The sequence below is a fragment of the Lolium perenne genome, chromosome 7 (assembly GCF_019359855.2).
Source record: "Lolium perenne isolate Kyuss_39 chromosome 7, Kyuss_2.0, whole genome shotgun sequence".
Classification (NCBI taxonomy): Eukaryota; Viridiplantae; Streptophyta; class Magnoliopsida; order Poales; family Poaceae; genus Lolium; species Lolium perenne.
The window spans coordinates 217,209,438-217,217,000 of NC_067250.2; the positions used below are offsets into that span (position 1 = coordinate 217,209,438).

General features: G+C 49.4%; 1 pseudogene; it reads left to right on the forward strand.

The window, feature by feature from the left end:
• Positions 1 to 5,981: 5,981 nt before the first annotated feature.
• Positions 5,982 to 7,300, forward strand: LOC127314183 (probable carboxylesterase 18; annotated as a pseudogene).
• Positions 7,301 to 7,563: the final 263 nt, after the last annotated feature.

Consider the following 7,563-nt stretch of genomic DNA (forward strand, 5'->3'; position numbering starts at 1 on the left):
GAAAATCCGGCCCAGCCAGATTATCTGCCCTAACTTAGGGCCGGATTATCCGGCCTGGGTAGGTTTTGAGGGTCTTGAGGACGAGGCTGCGCGGGTGAACGGTTCACAACCAGCCCCCACGCGCCTCTCTCTCCTCTCTCTTCCCTCAAGGCCGCCGGAGCTCCTCCTCCTTGCCGGAGCCGCCCCGTCCGCTCCCTCTCGGAGTTTTTGGGTGGATCGGGTGCCCCTCCTCCCTAGCTCTCATCTCCTCCAAGCGGCTTCCCCAATGGATGCGGGTATGACTCACAATCCCTAACCCTAGGTGTTGTGATTTATATGTGCTATTTTCTTGGTGGAGATGGTGTTTAGTTGTTCCAAATCATGTGTAGTATACTCCATTTCCATGCTATGAGGCCGATCTGGTTTTTAGACAAGTTTTGCTTGAGATCTCTGCAGATTCGCAGGGCCGGATTATCCGGCCCCCGCGCACACCGGATTATCCGGCCAGGCCGGATTATCCGCCCCTCGGGGACCCCGGATTATCCGGCCTGGAGCTTTGTTGCTGCTGCAGTCTTGTTTCAATCGTTCATGTCTAAACTTTTATCAACTCATAGTATGTTTCTAGAGTACATTACTGTATCAATTCATGACTTATGAGCATTATCTTCTCTTTGCTACCCGTCTTTGCTTCTCACAGGTTTGGCTCTCGGAGGCGCCCAAGGCATGACCGGTCAAGTGATGAATTTGCTCCGAATGCTCCTCGCAAGTTCGTCACTATGAGGAGGAAGAACAAGGCACCTAGGGAGAACTACAAGTCAATGTACATTGTCACTTATGTAGCAATCCGTATGATGAACTGGTATGAAGACGTTGCGAGGGATGATGAGATAGAGGACAAGCGCTTCTGGTGCTTGGAGCAGGAGTTCATCCACAAGGATATATATGAGCCCATGAAGAAAGTGCGACCCATGCAAGCAATCAATGTGGATCTTCTGGCTGTCAATGATCATTTTGAGGATGCCATCTGGGTGACTGGTAGGATGGGTTTGCAGGATCTGATGAAGATTCAGTGTGACTACAGTCCAGAGTTGATTAAGAAATTCTTTGCTACACTGGCCTTCAAGAAAGATGTTGAGCGCACTATGGAATGGATGTCTGGCTCCACCCATTGTGAGGCAACCTTGCGCCAGTTTGCTTCTATTCTTGGACTTCCAGCAGAAGGTGGTCTTCCATGGTCCTCAGAAGACGGATAAAAATGTGCTTTTTGATCTCTATGACTCGTCTGGAGCGGTTGGTTCTACCAAGGGGCTTCTTCCCATCTACATTCAGGTGCTCCATTTCTTTCGAGCCAGCATTGCTCCAAGTGGTGGAAACAATGATGCAATCCGTGGAGCTCTTGTGGATCTTATGTCGTGATGGTAATGAGGACCAAGACTTCTCTCTTGATATCATGGACTTCATCTTTAATGAGATTCATGATGCCATGGTCTCCCGGACCACCATGCCATATGCACCATATATCCAGCTCCTCATCAACAACTATGTGGCTATGGGTGAAGACTTGAGTCGGTTCCCAAAGGAGAAACACACTGTCAAGAAGGCTTACAAGAAGAAGCCGGTTCCCCATGCTGCACCTACTTCTGACTCCTTTATGGGAGATGCCCGCTCTAGTGGCTTTGCCCCCGCTCCTCATGTTGATATTCCTGTGATGCAAAGGCAGGTGAAGAAGCTGAGTTGGTTTCAATGCCACATTCTGTGCATGAACATTGAGATTCACAAGGAAAACTTTGAGGCCAGCCGTCTGCGTTCTGAGATTCAGCATACTCGGGCGGTCATTCTTCACAAGCTCAGTGGTGAGCAAGGACCTCCACCTCAGCCTCCAGTTCACCCAGGTTACAGTGGGTGGCACTCTTCTCAGGTTCCGTGGAATGATCTTGAGCAGTGCATTCAGCGGGACGTCTACACTCGCAACTCTCCTCCTGCTGCTGACACAGAAGATGAAAATGAAGATGAGTACGAGTCCGAAGACGTCTCCGAGTGATCTCCATGGGGCGAGTAGCATCGCGCTTTTCCCCTTTTTGGCGTCTCGATGCCAAAGGGGGAGAAGTGTTCTATTAGGACTTCTCTCGGGGATTTGCATGGTTGGGGCACAAGCATATGCGTTTTATCATTCTTTTATTGCTTGTGTCCTCCTTTATGTCGTTTATTTGAACTATTTGGCTTGTTGGTTTGCTCGTTCAAAACTATGTGTTATGTGTGGATGTGAGACATTATGTTAAGGATTTCAGATTTCTATATGTTGATACCAAGGTTTATTATATGGTGTGTGATGTTATATATCCGGTATTATGTATCTCCATGTGGGTATGATTTCTATCACCTTGTATCAACTCCATATGTCTATGTCTCTTGTTTAAACTCATGTTGGATACCTCTTGTGTTGAGGCACCTCGCACCTATGTGTTGTGTATTTGTATTCAAATGCAAATTAATTGTATGCACACATGTAGGGGGAGTGCCTCTATTTTTTGCCAACATGCTTGCTCTATATAGTGATTTTATTGCAAATTCGTATATTGTCATCAAACACCAAAAAGGGGGAGATTGAAAGAACATCTCTCACAATTTGTTTTGTGTGTTTGATGTCAATGTATGTGATACACTAATGTTTGATGAAGTGGTGCAGGGATTATATAGATACATGTATATGAGTGACTTGTGTGAAAAAAACAAGTCAAAAGGAAGCTGGAAAAGTTTCACCAGGCCGGATAATCCGGGCCGGATATTTGCAAAATATCTGGCCCCCAAATTTTGGCTAAGACCAGAGGCAGTGTCGCGCAATACTTCCCTGGCATGGGGCCGGACTTTTGGCTGGATATTTGGCCGTTTTTTTCCTGGGCCGGATTGGGGGGAGGGGCGAATTATCCGGCCCCAACTTAGGCCGGATTATCCGGCCCTCGAAAGTCACCAACGGCTGGATTTTGAGAGGGGGTATTTATACCCCCCCCCCCCCCTTCTCCTACCTTCCTCCTTGCTCAATCATTGAAGAAATTCTGCCAAGCCTCACCACCATTAGAGCCACCTCAAGAACTCAAGATTTGCAAGATCTCCTCCCTCACCCAACCAAAGCTCTTGATCTTTGGAAATTCGAAGGAGAAGACACCGATCCACATCCTCACCGAAGCGTTTTACTTTCCCCCTCATATGCTTGAGGGCTCTCTTGATAGTGTTCCTCTTTGGATCCCTAGTTGTTTGTTGTTGATGTATTGTTGTTGATTGTTGTGTTGTTACAGATTTGGGAGCCTCCAATTTTGTTGTGGATGTGTGCCCCAAGAACTTTGTAAAGGCCCGGTTTCCGCCTCGAGGAAATCCCTTAGTGGAAGTGGGCTAGGCCTTCGTGGCGTTGCTCACAGGAGACCTGAGTGAAGTCTTCGTGACTGTTGGTCTGGCTTTCGTAGCGACCACACTCCTTCGAACGTAGACGTACCTTCTTGCAAAGGAAGGGAACTACGGGAATCAACTCCGTGTCTCCGTGTGCTCCACTCTCGGTTACCTCTATCCTTTATCTCCTCTATATTGCGTTGCTATATCTTGCTTAGTCGTTGACCTTGTCATATAGGTAAATTCATATAGTTGCATATCTAGAGAATTTACCTTTGTGTCAAGCCTAAATTGAAAAATAACTAAAAATTGGTTAGCACCTATTCACCCCCCCCCCTCTAGGTGCGGCATACGATCCTTTCACCGGCGTGGGACCATCAAAGAAGCGTCGAGGGAGGAAGGCTAACGTCGGCCACTTCCACGACGAGGTAGGGCCGAACCAGTTCATCCGGATCATCTTCAAGCCCACCTTCGGCAGCTCCCATTCCCTGACAAGTTCGACAAGTGGTTCGGACCCATCCATTCGAACATCATCGTCCATACCAACATTGGGTGCAGCTGGAGGATGACTACGAGGAGAGAACGCAACGACGCATTCATCAACCAGGGATGGGCGGCCTTCGCCATCGCCCATCAGGTCAAGATAGGTCAGTTCCTCACCTTCAAAAAGGTGTCTACTCTCGAGTACAGTGTGGTCATCTTCGACCACACCTGGACTAAGGTGATGAGCAGGTGCCCGGACCATGGCAATGCCACCAGGTGTGTCGTGTTCGAAGAAGATGTCTGAAGCTCTGCTGGTATTGTCTCGCTGCTACTATGTTGTCTCTAGTGTCTAATGGTGTCTGAACAAGTGTCGTGTCGTCTCGTGAACTATGGTTGTGTCTGAACAATGGTGTCTGAAACTATTTCGTAACGTCTATGATCTTTCAAGTCTGATCTTGCATTGTGTGCTTGCTTGTGTGGTATTGATCACTGGTAACCTCATCACTGAATGGAAGAGGTAAACAGAAGAGAATTTTGGGTTGCAACAAAACAACAGGGGCGCCATTCTGGGCTGCTACTTGGCCTGAAAACTGACCTACCAAACGATCAGAGCCCAAATCTCCACGGAGCCAAAAAAACTCTGTGCAGGCGACCAAACGAGAGACCTTTTCTGGCCCGTGTCCCGTCTGGAACATGTAGGGAGTTCTTCTCCCTAGCGCAGTGGGCAAGAATTCGGCCCATGCTACCAAACGCGTCCTATGATTCACCTAATCAGTACATGTTGTATAAGGTCATCATACCTACGCAAAAAATGAGAAAAAAGTGCCACTCTGGTGGCTTGAGGTGCGGGAGCGCACGCAGCTCGCCCTGGTTCGAATCCTGGATTCGATAGGGATGCTCATGGTTCTTCTGTAAAAAAAAAGCCAACGAATGCTAGTGGCTGGATTGGTCTTGTTTTTTGTACCTACGCAAAACGAAGCCCAGGCTTTAAAAAGCCCGAAGTTGGAAATGTAACCCCGAGTCCGCCCCAAGCCTGGCCCGAAAGATGGAACAATTCAGCCCAGCCCGAGTGGCCCCGCCTAACTCCTGCCTGAAATCGCGCATTTTGGAGGCCCAAGACAAGTCCAATGGCCAGGATCAAAATTCAAGCCCAAGATCGACTTGACGTGCAATATTAACCTCGTCCAGCCTAGGATTTTCAGGCCGAGTCGAGTTGCCCATGCCCATCTATGCAGGTCATCACAGGTGGACCAACTAGCGTAGAAGGCGATGTTTGCGTCAGCCTTCCAGGTGCTAATTAGGCTGAATATCTAAAATCCATTTCTTATCTATTCATATATTTGAAAATATACAATACATAATAGGATGCCCTCAGTTTTGCTAAAATTTCAATATATCTAGACCTATTTTAGTATCAAGGTGCATCTAAATTTATCCACAGTTTCGACACCCTTTTATAGACACAGAGTATATGAATTTTGGTTTTAAAAAATACAAGTAATAAGTATTCAGCTGAATGTCTCTGAACTGTGCCCTGCACATTCCTGGCTTCAGCATGCTCGGAGCTTCGCCGATGATGAATATCGGGACACAAGAACGGAATGTGTTTTTGGCATGAGCACCTTGATTTTTAAAATCATATTTTTTGGATTTAAAAGAATTGAAATTAAGTATTCAGATACATATAAACATGTCGAAGGTGCGGTAGCAATTTTGGAGAAAAATATGTTTAGCTATACAAAAAAGATAAATATCTAACACCTATCTATAAATTTCTAACAAATATCTACTTTGTACATAGTCATAAATTTGTTTTTTCCTATAGCTCAAAATACAATGCAATTTCTTCCGAACTTCGCACGAATATTAAGGACATGTGCATGTATTCATGAAATAAATGTTACGGTTTTTAAAACATAAATGTACAGTGTTTAAATATTTTGAAAACAGAGAGTTATGTGCTCCAAATCTGCGTCCACACAATAACCATAATATTGCAAGGAAAACGTTTTTTGGTTGCCTATTGTAAAATATGTCTATACCAGCTTGTAATTTCTCTTTTGTTTCGGGCCCAATATGCCTACTGTAGCGGCTGATCCGAGCAATAGAAAAAGCGGTGGCCCCGAATCATGCGGAAATAGAAGATCATTTTGCTTGGTTCTTCTTCGGTCTTGAGTCAACGCTGTTCCACGACATGGAGGCCAACAAGAGCCAAGCAACGGCCGACGCCGAGATCGCGCGGCCCGCACCACCGGCGCTGCCGTGGACGGTGCGGATCCAGCTTTTCATGCTCGTCGGCGCCTACGACATCGCGCTGCGAGCCGACGGCACCGTCAACCGCTTCCTCTTCTCCTTCGGCGACCGCCAGACCCGCGCCAGCGCCCGACCGGACGCGCTCGGCGTCCGATCCGCCGACGTCACCGTCGACGCGTCCCGCGGCCTCTGGGCGCGCGTCTTCTCGCCCGCGGCGGATCAGGCCGGGTCCCCGCTCCCCGTCATCGTCTACACCCACGGCGGCGGCTTCGCGCTGCTCTCCCCCGCATCCACGCCCCTGGACGGCATGTGCCGCCGCTTCTGCCGCGAGCTGGGCGCGGTCGTCGTCTCGGTCAACTACCGCCTCGCCCCCGAGCACCGCTGCCCGGCAGCCTACGACGACGGCGTGCAAGTGCTCCACCACCTCAGCGCCACCGGCCTCCCTGACGACCTCGGCGTCTCGGTCGATCTGTCCCGCTGCTTCCTCGGCGGGGACAGCGCGGGCGGCAACATCGCCCACCACGTGGCCCAGCGGTGGGTCTCTCGCTCTAACTCCATCCGCCTTGCCGGCATCATCCTTCTGCAGCCGTACTTCGGGGGCGAGGAGCGGACAGAGGCGGAGCTGAGGCTGGAGGGCGTGGCGCCGGTGGTGAACAGATTGGTCGTGGAGCGCGTTCTTGCCCGAAGGGGCCAACCGTGACCACCCGGCGGCGCACGTGACGGACGAGAACGCCGAGCTGCCGGAGGGGTTCCCGCCGGCGATGGTGGTGGTCGGCGGCTTCGATCGCTGCAGGACTGGCAGCGGCGGTACGCCAGCGTGCTGCAGCGGAAGGGTAAGTCGGTGCAGCTGCTGGAGTTCCCGGAGGCTATCCACGCGTTTTACATGTTTCCGGAGCTCCCCGACGCCCGTAAGCTCGTGAAGGAAATGAAAGTGTTCATCCAGAGCAGCAAGTCCAATCTTTAGTGCGCTGCTTGACCCGGCCTGCTCCGGTAGAACATGGAAGGAAGATCCGCTTTGGTAGAGAATTCTAATTTCTGAATTCTGATGCAGCCAGCCTGCTCCATCTTCGTATGTCTCCCAGACCCAGGGAACACCGGGATCTTCATCCGGAGGCTGCTTGCGCACTAGACCAAATTGGGTGTTAAATTTCCCGTCTGATTCTGATGAGCACATTAGATCAAAAGTTCTAGCTATTGTTGTTTAGGCGTTCTAGCATCATGGGAATGATACGATTCACCCCATTGGGAATGCTTTGGTTCGGGCTTGAGTTCAGTTCCTGCGGAGACGTAAAATCCTCATATTGAAGGTGCAAAACGTAAGCAAGTGTGTGCGACCAGCAGGAGTAATACTTTGTCGACAGAAAGATATTTTAACCAGAAGTCGGATTATATGGGGTGCAGCCCAGCAAGACAGACCACGTAGACTATAAATCCTGAAATCTCAACGCCAATTTTTGGTGCTGGAAG